Below are 23507 nucleotides of genomic sequence, written 5' to 3' on the forward strand. Positions count from 1 at the left end.
TCCAACCAGTTTTCTGTCTGAAAGAGAGATGTTTCTAGATAAATTCGACGAATGACTTTAGAAGTGCGTGATCAACCTGTTTTGGATCTGAAAGAAATGTTTATAGAGAAATGAGAAGAATGACTCAAGATAGAGGTGCATGTCCAATCAGTTTTTGGTTTGAAAGAGATGTTTTTAGAAAAATAAGAAGAATGGCTTAAGATAGAGGTGCATGTCCAACCAGTTTTCTGTCTGAAAGAGAGATGTTTCTAGATAAATTCGACGAATGACTTTAGAAGTGCGTGATCAACCTGTTTTGGATCTGAAAGAAATGTTTATAGAGAAATGAGAAGAATGACTCAAGATAGAGGTGCATGTCCAATCAGTTTTTGGTTTGAAAGAGATGTTTTTAGAAAAATAAGAAGAATGGCTTAAGATAGAGGTGCATGTCCAACCAGTTTTCTGTCTGAAAGAGAGATGTTTCTAGATAAATTCGACGAATGACTTTAGAAGTGCGTGATCAACCTGTTTTGGATCTGAAAGAAATGTTTATAGAGAAATGAGAAGAATGACTCAAGATAGAGGTGCATGTCCAATCAGTTTTTGGTTTGAAAGAGATGTTTTTAGAAAAATAAGAAGAATGGCTTAAGATAGAGGTGCATGTCCAACCAGTTTTCTGTCTGAAAGAGAGATGTTTCTAGATAAATTCGACGAATGACTTTAGAAGTGCGTGATCAACCTGTTTTGGATCTGAAAGAAATGTTTATAGAGAAATGAGAAGAATGACTCAAGATAGAGGTGCATGTCCAACCAGTTTTCGGTCTGAAAGAGGTGTTTCCAGAGAAATGAGAAGAATGACTTAACATAGAGGTGCATGCCCAGCCAATTTCGGGCTGAAGGCCTTATAATGGTGAATAAAAATTTCTTAGGTTTCCGCACCCGAACCTGTATTTTTATTGGAAGTTCTCTATTTAATAATAATTTTGATGGGTCTTTGTTGACACCTTCATCGTGGCATCCGGTTCGAGTTCGATTCTTAGCAATGAACGAGGCGCTTCGGTGGTAACGTTACTTTTACGAGCGGGCAAGCTTGCGCGTCCTCCATTTCATCCCTCATTTACGTGCTTTCACGCGTGCTCCGAAGAGCCTTACCGTAGAGATAAGCTTGCTTGCCAGGCCGTGCATCGTGCTCGGTTCGAGCGAGTGAATTTTCCCTCTTCCTACCAGTCTTGTCGCAGGCGAGGTTGCAGTCGCAACGCTGGGAGACGGACGCCAGCGTGTCCCTGTGCACTACAAACGTTCGACGCGACGCGTACCCTTACTACTCAACTCATGTATGCATGAAACGGGCTGTAGTCAGCTATGGTCACTTGATGAATTCGGTTTTGTTTTAAGGGTTAACGGGATCGATGCCCTGTCGATGATCGCGGCGGCGTTCGGTTGTGAAAAATCGAGGGGAGGACTGCGGTCGGCATGAACGAGAGGGTGTTTGTTGTGAGTGACTGAAAGTTGGTAAATAAGCTGGAACAGGTGGGTTATGGCATGAAGCTTACGATATAACGACGTATTTATGTGATTTTAAAATCTTCGGTATCTTTTTTTTTTTTAATAAAGACAATTGCTCGTCTGACGGTTTGACACTGATAAAATAAGTGTTCCAATATAATTACACAGATTGGAGAAGTTGTTGTTTAAATTATTATTTTTCCACCTGAATTTGAACAGAAGTTTGTGTTTCAAACAAGTAAAAATCGTATATTATATTGAAGAAGGTTTTTGCCCTTAACACTGTTAAAAAATAAAGGCATTATGATCGTCTTCAAGGCTTTTATTTTTCAGTTGTATGAATTTAAAAAGTATGCTACACGAAAAGTGAGGAAATGTTACTTTGTGTTTTGAACTATTGCCAAATTTTTTACACACTTAAGTATGTTTTGAAAGAAAACAATAATTATTACCCGATATCTCCTTTTTAAATTATTTCAGCTAGTCAGCATCATTTTCAGTATTTCTTTATGAGATTAAAATCATTGGTAACCTTTGTGTGCTTTAATATCGAAAAATATCAGCAGTTACATGTTATTCTAAATGACCATTAATTACGTACATTGTTACAATGTATTTTTTAGTAGAGATTATTTGTGAACTAACCGCGAATGATATCTTATAAATAGTTTTACGTAATTTTGAACATTTCCGCGCTAATAATTTAGAAAACCTAGTTACGTTTTTGCAATATTTTCTGTGAGAACAGGTGTAGGTATAAAAATAGCATAAAATTGTTTCACCGATAATAGCCAGTAAATACTTTCAATTATTTTACTGAAAATAACAGTGAGATAACATTCAACTCTTTTTGATTAAACAATTATTTTTAGAGGATATAATATACATAGGTATGTACAGGGTGAATTTGGGAGAAACAATTTGGTATATACCATACATATTTAGAAAACAAAAGAAATATTACGGCTTCTTTAAGGGATTATGGTAGAAACTTTCCTAAGAGAAGAAAGCCGTATCAAAACTAAATTTTTCCTCCCAAGAACTAATTGTTTACGTGAATTATCTTAGCTTATTTTCTTTCAAGTGTCCTTCCAATTCCACATTAGAAAGCAACGACAGAATTTAACATTTACTTTATTCCTTATAATTTTCTACATTTCATCATCATAAGGTCGTCAGTCCTAAGACTGGGTGGACACGCACCTCCACTATTTTCTATCCTGAGCTAATCTTCGCATTTACCTTAAACTAGAACATCCTACATTTGCGAACGGTAATCTAATTTAGGTCTACCTCTACCCCTCCTAACACCCGTTTCTGCCTTAAATATGTCTCTGACAAAACCTTCATGTCTGAGAAGGTCTTATCAACCTATCTCGCCTATTTCTTACTGACTTTCATAGACTCCTCTGTTCTCCTATTTTTTGTAATATCTCCTTATTTCTAACCTTCTCTATCCACGGTATCCTCATCATTCGCTTCTAACAACACATTTCGAACGCTTCTAACCTTTTCTTTGCGGCCGCACCCACCGTCCATGTTTCGCACCCGTGCAGCGCCTTGCTCTAAACATATAGCTTTAACAATTTTTTTCGAATTTATAAATCCGTCCGCGAGCATAGAAGTGACTTCTTTTTATTGAAGGCGATTAGACCCTTCGCTATCCTCTGCCTTATATCCCTGCTACTCCTTCCGTCTCGACTTATCCGACTTCTTAGATACCTGAAATCAGCCACTTCTAATTTTTCGTCTCCTATCTTTATATTCGATTTTTCCCTACTTTTTCTTTCCTTGCATACCAGTTTTTTGTTTTACTTTTATTTATTTTCATACGGTACTGTTTTGTTTTATTACATTGTTATTTAAGCGAATATAACACAATTATATATTTTCGATCTCAGAAAACGGAGAAAATTTCAAATGTCAGAGTATATACTGTGTGCTCCATTATAAAAAAAAAATAAATTTTGAGCATCCTAAACAGGTTTGTGAAAATTATAGCATCAAACATGAAATCATCACAAAAAGGATTACATAAACCATTTTGAATCTTCAAAATATTACTATATATCAAAATAGAAGATTCACATACATCACAATTTTACACATATAAAAATTGAAGAAGGCAATTTTTTCACCGTTGTTCAATGTGAGAAAAGAGACAATTGGTTCCGCAACTTTTCTTTACGACAATTAATCTACTGTCTGCTACTTTTTGTAAATTTTTAAGCAGTAATGCTAAACTGATGGGCTTATCAAGTTCTTGGTCAATAATTTTTCGAAACTATCGGAGGTAATCGCAATTTCGATCTTATTTGATCCCATTCGGCTCAACTCAGACAATCTCGATAAATCAAACCGAAAGTGAGTTTTTCTTTTGTTTTCATGGATGAGGGGAACTCTTCAAAATAATATTTACATTTTTAGTTTGTTAATAAACCAGGAATTTTAATGAATTTTAAATACCTACTACATAATAAATTTTAAATGACTTATCAACTTGTCACAGGTGAATTATTACCAAGCATGATGAATTGGCAGAATATGATGACATACCATGTTTTTGCAACTAATTCAAATTACAGATAACATTAATATAACAATAATTACTTCAACAAAACAAAGCATTTAATTTGTATTGATTTGACTAGGACAATCTGCTGTTTGTTATTTTGACGTTAGTGTATATTTATTTTCATTATTTGATTCCGTTTATATTGAAAATTGGAATTTATGAATAGAATATAAAACTGCCATACATAATGAATGATGATAACTATTATTGGATTTAGAATGACAGGTCAGCATTTTGTCAAAATGCTAGAAATGGATCACATTCCTGATCATGTTGTTTCACGGATATTGAACAGTTCCACCAGAATACTGAAAAAAACTGATTTAAGTTGCTATTGGAAAAAATTTTTTTGATGTTTTATTCCCACTAGCTCATCGTCACCTACTTCTCTCGTAATTTTCTTGTAATTTATACACAAAAATAAGTATATATACATTCTTGGCATTCAGTTACAGACGAATGATGGGGATACCGTGGATAGAGAAGGTTAGAAAAGAGAAGGTATTCGAATTAATTAGTATTAATAAGAAATAGACGAGACAGGTTACTAGGACACTTTATTAGGCATGAAGGGTTAGTCAGAGACATTTTAGAGGCGAAACAGGAGCTAAGAGCAGTAGAGGAAGACCTAGATTCTGTTCTGATACTATTCACAAATGCGGGATATTCTGGTTTTAGAGATATGCAAAGATAAGCTCAGGATAGGAGAAAGTTGAGATGTTTGTCCAATCGGTCTTAGGACTGACGACCTAATAATGATGATGATCGGAAGAAAAAGATGGAGANTAGTCCGGAGGGACTGCCCGCCCACCAGCATTACTGGCTGGTGGGAATGAAACACCCAAAAGTTTTTTTTTTAGGATATATTCACCAGATGACACAAATGAAATGTATCTCGTCAGCTTCCTCCCTTTCTCTCTCTGCAAGCTGCAAGTAAGAGGGGAGAACTATCCACTAATAAAACCGATTTTTGGCTAGCGTTGTCAGACATATGAAAATTTCCCCGCCAGCTTAGGAAAAAATGGATTTTTAATTAATAATACACACTTTTCTTAGCATAAGAATCTCCGCGGGAATATAACAAAAGTTGGTTCAAAGAAATTAGGATATACAAGAAAATTCATTTTGCAACACTGAATGTTACTAGTTAGCTTCTTGCCTCCGTAACGTGAGATACGGAACTTGGTTCCAAAATAAACCACTGAAACTGTGGATTACTTAAATCATTAACAAAAGGTGAATGAGGAGCAGAAACGAAGTGGTGCAGCCACCACAGCATCGCAATTTTTCAGAATTGTTTACAGTAATTTTATGTTCATCAATGCTGGGCGATCTCTCCCTTTATAAATATATTTAAATACTTGTGAACACTAAATAAAAAAAGTCCCTACTTTTTGCGTCAAATGAGTTTTTTGTCTCAGGAGTCTTTTTTTCGCCGTAAGAATCTATGAAGGAATATAACGATATTTTGTTATTTAATTACATTAGTTTTATTTTAATCAGTGCTAGTTGATCTCTCACTCTATCTATCTCGAATTCCAAAACAAGATATATTCGAAGATGATCCATTGTTTTCCTGAGACAAAGCATTGAAAGATTGCAAAATTTAATTAATAAACGCTTGTTGCGTTTTCTTGTGAAATTAAAGTTCAAGCAACCGCAAATATATATTTAAGAAGATAATATATGTTTTCATTGTCTCCTGCCTCTCAATGATTATCGATAAAACGTCCGTTTACGGTATAAATACTGCAAGTAAAAACACAATAACCATCACTATCATTGTTTTGTTAGTAGTTATACATAATTATGAAGGGCTTCCTGTTCATCACATTAATTCACCTTATTCTGGGTAAGTGTTATTAATATATTGTAATGTTCGTGGGTTTAACAAAATTTACTTCTAAGACTGATAACAAAAACTATTTATTTACACTAATTATTAATATATCACTATTCACTGCGCTATTTATTTCACTGCTATCACTGTCAATTTATTTCTGGATTCACTTCTGCAACGGTCAGTTTATTTCTACTCCTCTCGGCGATCGTCTCTTCCTTTAAATACTCTTTTGTTTCCTTTCTGGAACCCTCTACAAACATCCGGATCGTTTTGTTTTTCTTTGAACTGTTTAACTGTTTTCCCACAACGCAGGTACGACACACACATTTACAAATACGGCGCGCATGAATTACGACAGTTTTGCAAATATATTAGCATAAAAGCGATGTAAAAGTAAGGTTAAATTTAATATGGAAACAATAGGAGACCAAAAATTAAAAGAAATGTATTATGTAGGCATTTAGAGAGTCAGGCAACTCACAATAGAGAAAACACTACATGCAGAACAAAGAATAGAGAAAACTTCACTTTTGTGCTCGCGATAGTAATAGTAGTAGATACTACGTAAGATCGAAGATTACTAAAGGTGCATGTTTGGAGCACGTCTTTGTATGGGGGTGAAACGTGACGGTTCGCGGTGCGAAACGAAAAAGTAACAAGTGCTTGAAACGCAGCACTATGAGAAAGATGCCAAAATTGCGTGGATAGGAAGGGTTAGAAATGAGGCAGTATTAGAAAGAGTAGGAGCACAGAGGGTGTTTATGGAAGTCATTAAGGAAAAGAAGAGATAGAGTGCTAGGACATATTCTGAGATATCAAAGGATAATTTGAGACATATTAGAAGCAAAAACAAGGAGTAAGGGAGTTAGAGGTAGACCTAGATTCGATTTGTGTTCGCTAATAGTTAGAGATTTTTCTAGAGAAATGAGATGAATTATTTAAGATAGAGGTGCATGCCCAACCTGTTTTCGGTCTGAAAGAGATGTTTCTAGAGAAATGAGAAGAATGACTCAAGATAGAGATGCATGTCCTATCAGTTTTCAGTAGTGTCCGACCGAAAGTTCGATTTCGGTTTCGGTTTCGGTCGAGTTTCGGAAAAAAAACGAGTTTCGGTTTAGTTTCAGTTTCGGCGGCAAACCTGCCGAAACTACGACCGAAACCGAAACTGCGTTCGGGAGTTCTCGCGCTCTGCTCGGTCATGTTCGGCGCGTTAAATTCTATCCANTCAAGTAATAATTTTTCGTTTAGTCTTGCGTATTTAGTCTTGGTCTTGAATATTCGGTCCTGGTTTTAATCTTGGTGTTGTATATTCGGTGTTGACCTTAGTCTTAGTCTTGTTTGTTCGGTCTTGGTTTTAGTCATGGTCATGGTTTTGATAGTATTGTAATCTTGGTTTTGGTCATGCGAAAATGCAAGATCAAGGCCAAGGCTGCAAGTCCAAGACCAATTTTGATCATAACCAACGTCGATAAAAACAGGTTCTTCTACGAACGAAAAATTATGAAACCCACTGGAAGATAGTAAAATGCTATCAGCAAAAATTGACAATATGTCATTGACCGACATAAAAATAATGCGTCATGACTTTTCCGATTAAACAATATTACATTTGACAAAGGGAGATCTCCCCTTTCCAGAAAGGTAGATCAAAAAGTTAATTTCTTGTAAATTTATATTTAAATATATCAGAATCAAATATAACCTAACCCAACCTGACCTATCACCTAACTTATAATCTAACCTGTAACCTAACCTAACCTATAATACAATCACTTCTGTAGCTAGGGTATGCGATAACACGCATATCAAAAACAATTTCAAGATAATACATATTTGTCATTTACTTTTGTTCAAAGTACATTCGCAATTTCAGCAGAAGTAGATTTGTAGTTTATAGGGTGAACTCAATCGGTGAGCAATGGCGTTACAGACGTGTCCTTTTCGTTTAACTTCCTTTAATCATGGTCCACCGATCTAGTGGGAGGATCAAACGCCATTCTGTCGGTGTGAAAAATGGCCCAATTTCATTACAGAACAGAAGAAAATTTTACGATTAGCAGCAATTTATTTTAACTCGAAAAGGTTGTCATTGAACACACTTCATTTCCGGAGCAATCTAATAAACACTTTTGTCAGAAACATGCCGCTATTAGGGTTAATTAACTTGTCGAAACGAAACGGAGATCTTGTACATATTAGTATCTAATTAAGTAAAATCTGTGTATTATGTCTTTAATTGTATAGTGACTAGTACACTAACTTATCTTTACTTGAAATGTTTATTATTATTGTTGGATTTACGTTGAGTTTTAATTAGAAGATTTGGTAGAAAGCAAGAATCGAATTCTTCTGCAGAAATTGGTATAAATTTAAGTAAAATTTTGTGGGTCATGATGCTACCACCATAAAGGCAATGACCTGAAAATATACCTATGTATGATAACCTAAAGGGATAGATTTCTTGACTACTTATGTCTATGTAAATATATGAACTATACAGGGTTATAAGAAGTAAGGCTTTCACGGCCGGAATCCATAGTAGAATGAAGATTCGGGCTATAAGGCCGTGGTCTAAGTGAACTATTCTGTCCAGACGTTTCGTCAGCTACTGCGGCTGATATCCTCAGTGGTAGTGTTGCGTTGACAACGTGAACGTAGATTATATCTCGAAGTCACGTCAGCGACTCGGTCGCGACCCGCTGAGGATGTCGGCCGCAGTAGCCGACGAAACGTCTGGCCAGAATAGTTCACTTAGACCACGGCCCTATAGGCCGAATCTTCATTCTACTATATAGGGTTAATTTCACAATAGGGTTATAAAAGTTATAACTCTCTATTGTCAAATTATTTTACAATCTTGTTGTGTATTAATTGGGAGAGAGCATTGCTAAAGTTAAAATTGTAAAAAGGCTATATCAAGTGGGATCACTATAAAATTGCATCATAATGATTCACTCAATTCTCTTTTAGATCGTTATATAATGATTTTCCGATTTGGAGGATTCATAATCACTGCCGTCAAGACGCTTGAAACCTCCATAATAAACTAACTGATCCAAATATTGACCGCTATCAGGTTTTCACTTACTTATTTGGGCGCAAGTACTTTTTAAAGGATGTTCGCGCTTGTTGTGACTAGTTGACGATTGATGTAATGGAAGGTTCGAAAAACTAAAAAAGAGTTGCATATTTTGGCAAATGATTTATTTGTTGGTATTAGAAGAGCTTCTTTTCAGCGAAAAATTATTGAGACAATCCACAACAAGAAAAGTAACAGCCTACATTGAAGCTATTGTACAAATCAATTATCTACGAAGAGGATATAAAAATGCTTTCGTCTAATTGTCAGTAAATACAGATTACTTTTTCCATTCTTAACTTTTATTTGTTTCCATTTACATTTACAATTCGATATTTTAGTCAAAATGTCATTCCTAATAGGCGTAGCTATCAATAGCAGTGCAAGATTCAATATTTTTCATTCCAACATCGAACTGCTCAGTTCAAAGCAAACATTTCACGATAAGTTCCACTGCAATTTTATAACGATGCAATTCCATTATCATTTTCTACGCAATTCAAATGCACTAGACAGAAAATTGGTCTGGCTTCAGCTTATTGTCCTCACTTTATCTTTCTCATTTTTACTTAATGTCCTTTTCTTCTCCTTGGTTCCTTCTTCTCTCTTGACTATGCGTTTTATTATCAGAGTAAATTAATTCCAACCATACGGAATATATTTTCAAGTGATGAAACACATCAAAGAAACACATTGTTTCAAATAGGAATTCGCACTTCAACGAAATGCGTTTTATATGACGTTATAGAGAAGCAAACCCTACTGAAACTTGCTGCGTCAAATAAATTATGTCCTAAATTTTTGTTTCTCATAGCTTGTAGCTATACAAAAAAAAATACTATCAAGAATTCAATAATAGTCTAATAATGAAAATTCGCGTAGTAAATATTTGTATGTTTCGAGTGCAGCGCTGTACGGGTGCGAAACATGGACAGTGGGCGGCGCGGAAAAGAAAAGGTTAGAAGCGTTCGAAATGTGGTGTTACAGGCGAATGACGAGGATATCGTGGATAGAGAAGGTTAGAAATGAAGAGGTATTAGAAAGAATAAGAGAAGCGAGGACTCTATGGAAGGTTGGTAGGACACCTTCTCAGGCATGAAGGTCTAGTCAGAGACATTTTAAAGGCAGAAACAGCAGTTAAGAAAAGTAGAAGGAGACCTAGAACAGATTACTGTTCGCAAATAGTTAAGTATGTGGGTTGTTCTAATAGTTTTGGGGAAATACGAAGATTAACTCAGGATAGGAAGGAGTGGAGGTCTGACGACCTAATGATGATGATGACATATTTGTAAAAACGTTCTATTAAATGAGGTCCATTAATATTATAAAAACTGAACTGAAACTTTTATTTTAATTTTTCGGTTTGTGTATCACAGTAGAAATAGTTTCATCTTGGTATTTCACATTTCATGTTTCCCATTTCACGTTTCATGTTTATGTTTCTCGGATGTGAGATCTACCTTATGAAGGAAATAAAATGCAGGTTACAACTACTGTGGTTTTGTATTCTGACTCGTGATTTTCGCGAGTTGGGCTATTATAGGTACAGTACAGGAGTTTCATACGAAGTACCTATTCTCGGTCCATTTAATGGTTCATAACTGCAAACTGGTGATGGCCTTCGTCGGTGCAGGAGAATTTATACCTTCTTCGTGCAACGTTTTCTTTACAGTAGAAAATAATATATCTATATATATATAGATCCTACTACAGCGAGTTCGATTCATGACAGTACTATGCAGTCGAATTCTATATCATTATAATTTCGATGTATTCATTTGCATAAGTTCCGTAATAAGTTACAATGACCAAGAAATAAATGACAGATTAGTAATTTCTGCCTTAATTAATTTGCAAAGTTGTTTTTGTATCTGGCCTCACAACTGTCTCAACAAGTGGGGGGTTGAAAATGATAGTAGGTATTTTTAACTTTTTTGAGAGCACTGGGTTGAGTTCCTACAGTGAAGAAGAAAAGATAGACATTTCCGGTGTATTTTTGTCACTGAGGTCAAAATCTAGTTAATTTAGATTGTTTGGTTCAGATGTTGGTAGGTACATCCCAAAATTTCAAAGTGTTGGGGCAATTCTAGCGCCAGATTTGAATTTCCCGTCGAAAATGATTAATGCTCTGTTCAGTTTTTGACAAGTAGCACCTTACCGATTAGTATTGTATGTATATACGTACAAATATTTAAAAAATGGGTCAGCTTTTACCAACCCGAACTCAATATCTACGTTCCCTTATATCATCCCTCTTCCCTCCTTATTTCCCTACTCTGAGTAATGCCGAAGCATATTAGATAAGTATGAAAAGTATTGTAATGTTTGTGGGTTTAACAAAATTTACTTCTAAGACTAATAACAACAAAAACTATTTACACTAATTATTAATATATCACTATTCACTGCGCTATTTATTTCACTGCTATCACTATCAATTTATTTCTCGACTCACTTCTGCAACGGTCAGTTTATTTCTACTCCTCTCGGCGATCGTCTCTTCCTTTAAATACTCTTTTGTTTCCTTTCTGGAACCCTCTACAAACATCCGGATCGTTTTGTTTTTCTTTGAACTGTTTAACTGTTTTCCCACAACGCAGGTACGACACACACATTTACAAATACGGCGCGCATGAATTACGACAGTTTTGCAAATATATTAGCATAAAAGCGATGTAAAAGTAAGGTTAAATTTAATATGGAAACAATAGGAGACCAAAAATTAAAAGAAATGTATTATGTAGGCATTTAGAGAGTCAGGCAACTCACAATAGAGAAAACACTACATGCAGAACAAAGAATAGAGAAAACTTCACTTTTGTGCTCGCGATAGTAATAGTAGTAGATACTACGTAAGATCGAAGATTACTAAAGGTGCATGTTTGGAGCACGTCTTTGTATGGGGGTGAAACGTGACGGTTCGCGGTGCGAAACGAAAAAGTAACAAGTGCTTGAAACGCAGCACTATGAGAAAGATGCCAAAATTGCGTGGATAGGAAGGGTTAGAAATGAGGCAGTATTAGAAAGAGTAGGAGCACAGAGGGTGTTTATGGAAGTCATTAAGGAAAAGAAGAGATAGAGTGCTAGGACATATTCTGAGATATCAAAGGATAATTTGAGACATATTAGAAGCAAAAACAAGGAGTAAGGGAGTTAGAGGTAGACCTAGATTCGATTTGTGTTCGCTAATAGTTAGAGATTTTTCTAGAGAAATGAGATGAATTATTTAAGATAGAGGTGCATGCCCAACCTGTTTTCGGTCTGAAAGAGATGTTTCTAGAGAAATGAGAAGAATGACTCAAGATAGAGATGCATGTCCTATCAGTTTTCAGTAGTGTCCGACCGAAAGTTCGATTTCGGTTTCGGTTTCGGTCGAGTTTCGGAAAAAAAACGAGTTTCGGTTTAGTTTCAGTTTCGGCGGCAAACCTGCCGAAACTACGACCGAAACCGAAACTGCGTTCGGGAGTTCTCGCGCTCTGCTCGGTCATGTTCGGCGCGTTAAATTCCATCCAAGCGAAGTAGATTAGTAGACATTTCGCATCTTCAAAAGAAAAATGAATCTAGTCTACTATACTTACTCAAATAAACATCTCACCTATTTTAAGTATTTTTAAGGCGCAATTAAAGTATTTCCTTAAATGAGGGGTTGTTATGTTGATTTTGATTTGATTATCAATAAGTGAAAATGTCAAAGACTGCAGAGCTATGTGATTTAAAGATAAAAAAATAAAACTGACTGATTATAATAACGTTTTCTTTATTTTTCTCTCAAAACATGATCCTTATAAGGAAGTTTCGGTTTCGGTTTCGGCCGAAACTGAGACCGTTGCCGAAATTCGGTTTCGGTTTCGGTTTCGGTCGTAAAAACCAGTTTCGGTCGGACACTAGTTTTCAGTCTGAAAGAGAGATATTTCTATAGAAATTAGACGAATGAATTAAGATAGAGGTGCATGTCCAACCAGTTTTCGATCTAAAAGAAATGTTTCTTGAAAAATGGGAAAAATGGCTTAAGATAGAGGTGCATGTCCAACTAGTTTTCTGTCTGAAAGAGAGATGTTTCTAGATAAATTCGACGAATGACTTTAGAAGTGCGTGATCAACCTGTTTTGGATCTGAAATAAATGTTTATAGAGAAATGAGAAGAATGACTCAAGATAGAGGTGCATGTCCAATCAGTTTTTGGTTTGAAAGAGATGTTTTTAGAAAAATAAGAAGAATGGCTTAAGATAGAGGTGCATGTCCAACCAGTTTTCTGTCTGAAAGAGAGATGTTTCTAGATAAATTCGACGAATGACTTTAGAAGTGCGTGATCAACCTGTTTTGGATCTGAAAGAAATGTTTATAGAGAAATGAGAAGAATGACTCAAGATAGAGGTGCATGTCCAATCAGTTTTTGGTTTGAAAGAGATGTTTTTAGAAAAATAAGAAGAATGGCTTAAGATAGAGGTGCATGTCCAACCAGTTTTCTGTCTGAAAGAGAGATGTTTCTAGATAAATTCGACGAATGACTTTAGAAGTGCGTGATCAACCTGTTTTGGATCTGAAAGAAATGTTTATAGAGAAATGAGAAGAATGACTCAAGATAGAGGTGCATGTCCAATCAGTTTTTGGTTTGAAAGAGATGTTTTTAGAAAAATAAGAAGAATGGCTTAAGATAGAGGTGCATGTCCAACCAGTTTTCTGTCTGAAAGAGAGATGTTTCTAGATAAATTCGACGAATGACTTTAGAAGTGCGTGATCAACCTGTTTTGGATCTGAAAGAAATGTTTATAGAGAAATGAGAAGAATGACTCAAGATAGAGGTGCATGTCCAATCAGTTTTTGGTTTGAAAGAGATGTTTTTAGAAAAATAAGAAGAATGGCTTAAGATAGAGGTGCATGTCCAACCAGTTTTCTGTCTGAAAGAGAGATGTTTCTAGATAAATTCGACGAATGACTTTAGAAGTGCGTGATCAACCTGTTTTGGATCTGAAAGAAATGTTTATAGAGAAATGAGAAGAATGACTCAAGATAGAGGTGCATGTCCAATCAGTTTTTGGTTTGAAAGAGATGTTTTTAGAAAAATAAGAAGAATGGCTTAAGATAGAGGTGCATGTCCAACCAGTTTTCTGTCTGAAAGAGAGATGTTTCTAGATAAATTCGACGAATGACTTTAGAAGTGCGTGATCAACCTGTTTTGGATCTGAAAGAAATGTTTATAGAGAAATGAGAAGAATGACTCAAGATAGAGGTGCATGTCCAATCAGTTTTTGGTTTGAAAGAGATGTTTTTAGAAAAATAAGAAGAATGGCTTAAGATAGAGGTGCATGTCCAACCAGTTTTCTGTCTGAAAGAGAGATGTTTCTAGATAAATTCGACGAATGACTTTAGAAGTGCGTGATCAACCTGTTTTGGATCTGAAAGAAATGTTTATAGAGAAATGAGAAGAATGACTCAAGATAGAGGTGCATGTCCAATCAGTTTTTGGTTTGAAAGAGATGTTTTTAGAAAAATAAGAAGAATGGCTTAAGATAGAGGTGCATGTCCAACCAGTTTTCTGTCTGAAAGAGAGATGTTTCTAGATAAATTCGACGAATGACTTTAGAAGTGCGTGATCAACCTGTTTTGGATCTGAAAGAAATGTTTATAGAGAAATGAGAAGAATGACTCAAGATAGAGGTGCATGTCCAATCAGTTTTTGGTTTGAAAGAGATGTTTTTAGAAAAATAAGAAGAATGGCTTAAGATAGAGGTGCATGTCCAACCAGTTTTCTGTCTGAAAGAGAGATGTTTCTAGATAAATTCGACGAATGACTTTAGAAGTGCGTGATCAACCTGTTTTGGATCTGAAAGAAATGTTTATAGAGAAATGAGAAGAATGACTCAAGATAGAGGTGCATGTCCAATCAGTTTTTGGTTTGAAAGAGATGTTTTTAGAAAAATAAGAAGAATGGCTTAAGATAGAGGTGCATGTCCAACCAGTTTTCTGTCTGAAAGAGAGATGTTTCTAGATAAATTCGACGAATGACTTTAGAAGTGCGTGATCAACCTGTTTTGGATCTGAAAGAAATGTTTATAGAGAAATGAGAAGAATGACTCAAGATAGAGGTGCATGTCCAATCAGTTTTTGGTTTGAAAGAGATGTTTTTAGAAAAATAAGAAGAATGGCTTAAGATAGAGGTGCATGTCCAACCAGTTTTCTGTCTGAAAGAGAGATGTTTCTAGATAAATTCGACGAATGACTTTAGAAGTGCGTGATCAACCTGTTTTGGATCTGAAAGAAATGTTTATAGAGAAATGAGAAGAATGACTCAAGATAGAGGTGCATGTCCAATCAGTTTTTGGTTTGAAAGAGATGTTTTTAGAAAAATAAGAAGAATGGCTTAAGATAGAGGTGCATGTCCAACCAGTTTTCTGTCTGAAAGAGAGATGTTTCTAGATAAATTCGACGAATGACTTTAGAAGTGCGTGATCAACCTGTTTTGGATCTGAAAGAAATGTTTATAGAGAAATGAGAAGAATGACTCAAGATAGAGGTGCATGTCCAATCAGTTTTTGGTTTGAAAGAGATGTTTTTAGAAAAATAAGAAGAATGGCTTAAGATAGAGGTGCATGTCCAACCAGTTTTCTGTCTGAAAGAGAGATGTTTCTAGATAAATTCGACGAATGACTTTAGAAGTGCGTGATCAACCTGTTTTGGATCTGAAAGAAATGTTTATAGAGAAATGAGAAGAATGACTCAAGATAGAGGTGCATGTCCAATCAGTTTTTGGTTTGAAAGAGATGTTTTTAGAAAAATAAGAAGAATGGCTTAAGATAGAGGTGCATGTCCAACCAGTTTTCTGTCTGAAAGAGAGATGTTTCTAGATAAATTCGACGAATGACTTTAGAAGTGCGTGATCAACCTGTTTTGGATCTGAAAGAAATGTTTATAGAGAAATGAGAAGAATGACTCAAGATAGAGGTGCATGTCCAATCAGTTTTTGGTTTGAAAGAGATGTTTTTAGAAAAATAAGAAGAATGGCTTAAGATAGAGGTGCATGTCCAACCAGTTTTCTGTCTGAAAGAGAGATGTTTCTAGATAAATTCGACGAATGACTTTAGAAGTGCGTGATCAACCTGTTTTGGATCTGAAAGAAATGTTTATAGAGAAATGAGAAGAATGACTCAAGATAGAGGTGCATGTCCAATCAGTTTTTGGTTTGAAAGAGATGTTTTTAGAAAAATAAGAAGAATGGCTTAAGATAGAGGTGCATGTCCAACCAGTTTTCTGTCTGAAAGAGAGATGTTTCTAGATAAATTCGACGAATGACTTTAGAAGTGCGTGATCAACCTGTTTTGGATCTGAAAGAAATGTTTATAGAGAAATGAGAAGAATGACTCAAGATAGAGGTGCATGTCCAATCAGTTTTTGGTTTGAAAGAGATGTTTTTAGAAAAATAAGAAGAATGGCTTAAGATAGAGGTGCATGTCCAACCAGTTTTCTGTCTGAAAGAGAGATGTTTCTAGATAAATTCGACGAATGACTTTAGAAGTGCGTGATCAACCTGTTTTGGATCTGAAAGAAATGTTTATAGAGAAATGAGAAGAATGACTCAAGATAGAGGTGCATGTCCAATCAGTTTTTGGTTTGAAAGAGATGTTTTTAGAAAAATAAGAAGAATGGCTTAAGATAGAGGTGCATGTCCAACCAGTTTTCTGTCTGAAAGAGAGATGTTTCTAGATAAATTCGACGAATGACTTTAGAAGTGCGTGATCAACCTGTTTTGGATCTGAAAGAAATGTTTATAGAGAAATGAGAAGAATGACTCAAGATAGAGGTGCATGTCCAATCAGTTTTTGGTTTGAAAGAGATGTTTTTAGAAAAATAAGAAGAATGGCTTAAGATAGAGGTGCATGTCCAACCAGTTTTCTGTCTGAAAGAGAGATGTTTCTAGATAAATTCGACGAATGACTTTAGAAGTGCGTGATCAACCTGTTTTGGATCTGAAAGAAATGTTTATAGAGAAATGAGAAGAATGACTCAAGATAGAGGTGCATGTCCAATCAGTTTTTGGTTTGAAAGAGATGTTTTTAGAAAAATAAGAAGAATGGCTTAAGATAGAGGTGCATGTCCAACCAGTTTTCTGTCTGAAAGAGAGATGTTTCTAGATAAATTCGACGAATGACTTTAGAAGTGCGTGATCAACCTGTTTTGGATCTGAAAGAAATGTTTATAGAGAAATGAGAAGAATGACTCAAGATAGAGGTGCATGTCCAATCAGTTTTTGGTTTGAAAGAGATGTTTTTAGAAAAATAAGAAGAATGGCTTAAGATAGAGGTGCATGTCCAACCAGTTTTCTGTCTGAAAGAGAGATGTTTCTAGATAAATTCGACGAATGACTTTAGAAGTGCGTGATCAACCTGTTTTGGATCTGAAAGAAATGTTTATAGAGAAATGAGAAGAATGACTCAAGATAGAGGTGCATGTCCAATCAGTTTTTGGTTTGAAAGAGATGTTTTTAGAAAAATAAGAAGAATGGCTTANAGTGTAATCTCAGAATCTTATTCGTCACTAGCGATAAGTACCTAGATCTTTATTGTACTTCATTACCAACATCCTACATTGTAGTACAAAGTAGTGGATATGGACTCGGAATCCACAGGTGTTCTTCCAAACACTAATATATGCTCTTACCAGTGACACTAGACTAAACTTTTTGTGTGTATCATTCCCACTTGCTGTAAATGCCGAAGGGTACGGTTCAAGGCACTTTTCAGCTTATAAGTCGTTAGACGGGAATATGAGATGGACGAAATGAAGAAAGAAGAAAAGTGAAGGATTAGGTATCCCTAGAATATTATACGAGATAGTTATTGGAAGCAGAAATAGAAGCTAATACGAGTATAGGAAGACCAACATTAGATCACTGTTTACAGGTCCTTCCACCTTCGATGTCGGATGTGAACTCACAAATAGTTGAGGGTGTAAGATATTCTAGTTTTAGAAAAGGGAAGATTAGCTTAGAACAGGAAAGAGTGGAGGTGCGTGTCCAACTAGTCTTAGGACTGGTAACCCTATGATGATGATTACGATGAAGATAGAATTTAATTAATAGAAGAAAGTTATGGGCCATGAGTATTTTCAGCTTACCAGCGGGTATGAGGACACGGAATTCAAAATTTTATGAATACAACATCCGACTTACACCCATAAGACTCATTAACAGGGTCCCTACGTGCACACAAAGGATCACATCAACAACACCGTGAATTACACAGGTAAATATTTACCTAGAAAAGGCGTAACTTGATCAACAAAAAATTGAATGTAGAAACACATATAGGAATAAACACATACAGGAATAAACAAGTGAGACGTGATGTCAATGAACGAAGTCCCAACGGGACCGTGAGTGGAAAGACGAAAGGAAGAAAATTGCCGACCTCAAAAACCATTAAAGTGCATTTTTTAACTAGAATCTGCGAAAAATCAAAACACAGTTTATTATTTATGCCATAATATAGCTATAATTTACTATCAACTATTTAACTGTTGGTTCAGTAACATTAGGAGTTTTTCGAAAAATACGAAAGGAGAAAGTGGAAACTTCTAAACTGGAAAAGAGGTATAACACACGTAGAGGCTATTTTTATAATAGTTCTTGAAGTCCTGAATCACTACACTCACTTTTGGAACACCCTGTACAGAAATAATCAATTGCAAACAATGTAATGTTGAAACTTAAAACAGAATTGTTAATTAATACCAACAATATAATATGTACATAAACGTAATATGTACCTAACGCGCTTACAGTAAAATATTAAACTGAATACTTAGTAACAAACTAAATGGCAACAAAAAGATCAAGACCAGACGCGATTAACACGCAATTTATAAATAAATACTTATTTTACAACATGAATAACGACTTCAAAAAGCATTAGTCCTGTCGATATTTTTAGTGCTTAGAAAAAAACTTTGCTCGATATATTTGGAATAGTTCCAAAAAACCAATTATAATTGCAATCACCTATTTACAACGTAAACAATGAGAATCAGTGCCGAACGATCTTTAAAACATCAAACACACATTTTCACGAGTATGCCAATTTTAATGCTTATTTAATAGGACAATACGTCTACCACATTATCGTTAACACGTCTTCATTTGTTAACATAAAATTGTGTATCTTCAATTGAACATAATATAAAAAGCAGAAAGCTATATCTTCCTTGCCATCTTGTTAATAAAAGTTCAACTTACTCAAGATATGCTAATGTGTGATACTACGTCCCAGCATACATACCCATGAAATCAGAATTCATGATTGACATATAAATAAATAGGTTTAATAGAAATTTTAGCGGTAAAGGTCTAGAATCAGTATCATATGTTGTTTGAAAAACAAAATTAAGTGCGCGGACGCATTCCGAATTTTGGCTGTGGCATATGGTGAAGCTGCCTTGGACCCAAGCAACGTTTATCGGTGGTACAAAATGTTCTCAGACGGCCAAGAAGATATGAACGACGAAGTGCGTACCGAACGCCCTAGCACGTCAACAACAGACGAAAACATTGATGAAGTGAAGAAAATAGTATTAATAAATTAATAAAATAAATTAGTTGGACTCTGTCCACGACGACTCAAATTTGCTCCAGAGGGTCATGGGCTATAACGTAGAAATCAAAGCTCAATCATCCCAATGGAAACTGCCGCACGAGCGAAGGTTTTGCTTACAGTTTTCTTCGATTGAGATTGCGTGGTGCATCGTGAGTTCTTACTACAAGATAGAACGGTCAATAAGGAATATTAGCTGATATTAGCTGCAAGTTATGTGCAATTTGCGCGAAGCAATCTGCCAGAAACGCCCAGATTTATGGAAGAACAAAAATTGGCTTTCGCACCATGATAACGCTACTGCTTACACATCGTTCCTAGTGCGCGAATTTTTGGCCAAAAACAACAAACTAATAATGGCGCAGTCATCGTATTCCACGGATCTGACCCCATGTGACTTTTTCTTGTTCCCGAAATTAAAGAGGCCCATGAAAGGACGACGCTACGCTACGATTGAGGAGATAAAGACGGCATCGAAGGAGGAGCCGAATAAAATCACAAAAAATGATCTTGTAAAGTGTTTCGAGGATTGGAAAAAACGTTGGCATAAGTGTATAATATCTGGCGGGGATTATTTTGATAGATATTCATGAATAAATAAATACTTTTTGAAAGAACACAAAATTCGCGACACTTTTTGAACAGATCTCGTAAAATGTACAAACAGCCTGTAATAAGTAACAAAGTTTAATCTATGTATGTAATATATTTAGATCTTTATCTTCCCTTCTTTTTTTTCTAATTTCTATTTTTAAAATATCGCGTATTACTAGAGTATTAACAGATGTCTCGACGCCTTTTAATTTATATCTTTTGGCTCCATGTTCATATAGTAGATAATTCTCTATTGCTCACTGTTTGTATCCACATGCCAAGAATGCAATAAAGATGCCCTTCAGCTTTTACCTTTGTTCTCCTTAAATACCCTTATACAACTAAAGAAAAACGTTCTTTTAATGTGACACGGGTGAATGTAGATACTTTAATAATTTGATGAACGTCATTATCACAAAGTCGTCAGTCCCATGACTGGTTAGACACGCACCTCCATTCTTTTCATTCCTAAGCTAATCTTCGCATCTCCCTAAAACTAGAACATTCCACATCCTTAATTATTTGCGAACAGTAATCTAATCTAGGTCTACCTCTACTCCTCTCAACTCCTGTTTCAGCCTCTAATATGCCTCTGACTAGACCTTCACGCCTGATGGTGTCCTACCAACCTATCTCGCCTATTTCTTATTAACTTCCATAGAGTCCTCTGTTCTCCTATTAATTTTAATACCTCTTAATTTCGAATCTTCTCTATCCACGGTATCCTCATCATTCGCCTATAACACCACATTTCGAAAGCTTCTAACTTTTTCTTTTCTGCCGTGCCCACCGTTCATGTTTTGCACCTGTACAGCGCCGCGCTCCAAACATACAAATTTGAGTTGGAAGGGTCAAAACACATGATAAGTATAAAAAATCAGGAAGAAAAAAAAGTAAAACTAGATTTATCGACTGACATCCATGAGATGACGTTTGCGAGATCCAGTTCTCGGAGATATTTATCGTTTACGTTGTTTCGTTTTTCGCTAGTAACTTCGATGTGAGTTTAAAGAAAGCTTGGCTATTGTGTGCTTGTGGTAGGCTTAACTTTATATTCCCATTTATCAAACAGTCGTAAAGTTAGTTGTTCGACTGGATATTTGAAGTCACGCACATTTCTTTCTGCTTACTCTTTTGTCCTTCCCGTTGTGGGAAATTGTTTTGTACATATATCAATCGAAAAGGATTTGTAAATCAATACTGATTTCTAACCTCTGGACATACGCCACAATAATAATGCTTCGGAGGGAAAAATAAATTACAGCAGACATTATATGCAAAGAGCAATTGAAACGTATCACACATAGGTAACTAAGTAACTATAATTTTAACTATCAAACACTTAAAATATACAGGGTGTAACAGAAATAAGTGCCGAGCTTGCAAGAGGTGATGGCGCACTGTAAATCCTGAAAATTAGGTTAATGTTTGTATGTCCAAAAGTTCATCGTTTTCGATAAAAACGTAGTTGAAAGTACAGGTAAATGCAATTTCGGCCCTGGTAAAGAAATACGACCCGCAATGCTGCACTCATTCAGCAGCTTATTACCATCATCAATGTAGTAGGTATTTGTTAGATTAGATCAGAGCCGGGCAAACTTTATCTTCGTAGGAGCCGCTACCTGAGGTTAGTTTGAGTCACTCAATACCCTTCAATGAGTACGAGAGAGTAAGCAGTAATGAATAATTTTGTTTTGTCTTTTCCTTCTCCCTTCCACCCCCATATCAAGTCCCTTCATCCCGTAAACGAGCAAAGCCACTTTCGCAACTTAAATAATACCTACGAAAATTTTCGTTACTACTTGCGTTTGACTATGGAAGAGGGGACTCATCTACTAAATGGAAGGGATAAGAAAAGGAAAGAATCATCTTACTTGCACTCGCAGGATCAATGAGGAGCTACTTGGTTAACCTTGAGGAGCACTCGGGAGTCAAAAGAGCCGAGTTTGCCCGGCTCTGTTCTACATGCAATCATCAAGGATTGGTATTACCTTTTGAAAAATACGACGTGGAATAGGGAAATTCATACAACCATAGATTAATGAGCAAAATTGGTTTTGGTCTTACGAATATGCAAGACCAAGAACAAATACGCAAGACTAACAGTCTTGATCTTGCTCTTGCTTTGGTCATTACCTACTCCAGCAATATTTTTATATGAATAATAAATTAATATGAGTTCTATAAATGCAATTTGAATCCTTCGAGGGGTGTTTTGGTTTGTTCAAAAGATTTTCAGTGTTGGTTACTTTAGGACAGTTCCCAAAAAAGCAGATGACATTACCAGATAATGTAGTCTAAAAACCGCTTCTAGAGACGCTTCCAATCATCTTGTAAGAGGCTGAGCAGTAATTATGAAGATTTAAATTCGGTGACACCAAGAAGGGTAGTAACATGAATTTGGGCGATGGTATTCTATGAAACTCTGTTACATAGTATCCATAAATTGTTATTTACGCCAGTGGTACAATGTTAGTACATTTAAATTGTCACAACAGCTCCTTTAAGTGGCGAATGCATGTCGGTCGTTGTGTCTATTGAAATCCTATTCCGAAATTTCTTCGTTTTCTTGAAAAAGTCCAAATCATTTTTCGTGGAAAAGCTACCAAAACTTTTGAGATCAGTTCCCACGTGTAACGTATTGTAGTACGTATCGTGTAGATTGCATGATGCTTATGTAGTTTTCCGACAAATAAACAATTGAACGACAGTGGTAGGTTTGTTGCCGGTCACGAAGCAGATGAAATTGATCCATCAGTGTGCGGTTCGCTCATCGTGAGACGTGCCGTGTAAATGCACTGACCGGATACGATAGCGCATCTGCAGCGTCGTTGTTTCCTAGATTCCATTTCACTTTCGTTTCTGCATGAACGTTTGAACTGGACGTGGTCACGTAAGGGTCAGGTCATAATGCGGGGTTTCCATTTCGTTCTTCAATCATTTCCCTGATAAATTCGTACATCAACATTTATCAGTAAAATGCTACCCATAAATTCAATAGTCTGTCTTCTTCCATTTTGGGACTATTTCCAAAAAGGCAAGTCATACGTACAACTTATTGAACCTAAATGTGTGTATGTGACATTGAAATTTGATAAGATATTATGACTAGTAGAAGCGAGAAGTGATCCTATAAGAAAATAATGATTTCATTCATGAAGATTCCATTACATTACGTATAACTCTTCTTCTGAGAGAATTTTGACAAGGTGCATACCACTGAGAAGAGCCAAGAGAGACGTGTTTGTTTAATTAAAAATATATAAAAGAAAGTCGTTTTAGTTACACTGATTATAACTCGAGAACGGCTGAACTGATTTGGCTGAAAATTGGTGGGGAGGTAGCTTA

At 35.8% G+C, this 23507-nt stretch overlaps 1 protein-coding gene across 2 annotated transcripts in view; it reads left to right on the forward strand.

Moving 5' to 3' along the window:
- Window positions 1-1153: 1153 nt before the first annotated feature.
- LOC108741621 (sn1-specific diacylglycerol lipase alpha) overlaps window positions 1154-23507 on the forward strand; it is a 146916-nt gene continuing 124562 nt past the window's right edge. The window contains exon 1 of one of the 2 annotated variants that reach the window (XM_018476474.2): window positions 1154-1509. The gene's annotated coding sequence lies outside the window, so the exon portion shown is untranslated. The remainder of the gene's footprint in view (window positions 1510-23507) is intronic. The other variant, XM_018476476.2, reaches the window with a different exon arrangement.

This window comes from Agrilus planipennis, unplaced genomic scaffold, assembly GCF_000699045.2.
Source record: "Agrilus planipennis isolate EAB-ADULT unplaced genomic scaffold, Apla_2.0 scaffold296, whole genome shotgun sequence".
In the NCBI taxonomy this organism is placed as follows: Eukaryota; Metazoa; Arthropoda; class Insecta; order Coleoptera; family Buprestidae; genus Agrilus; species Agrilus planipennis.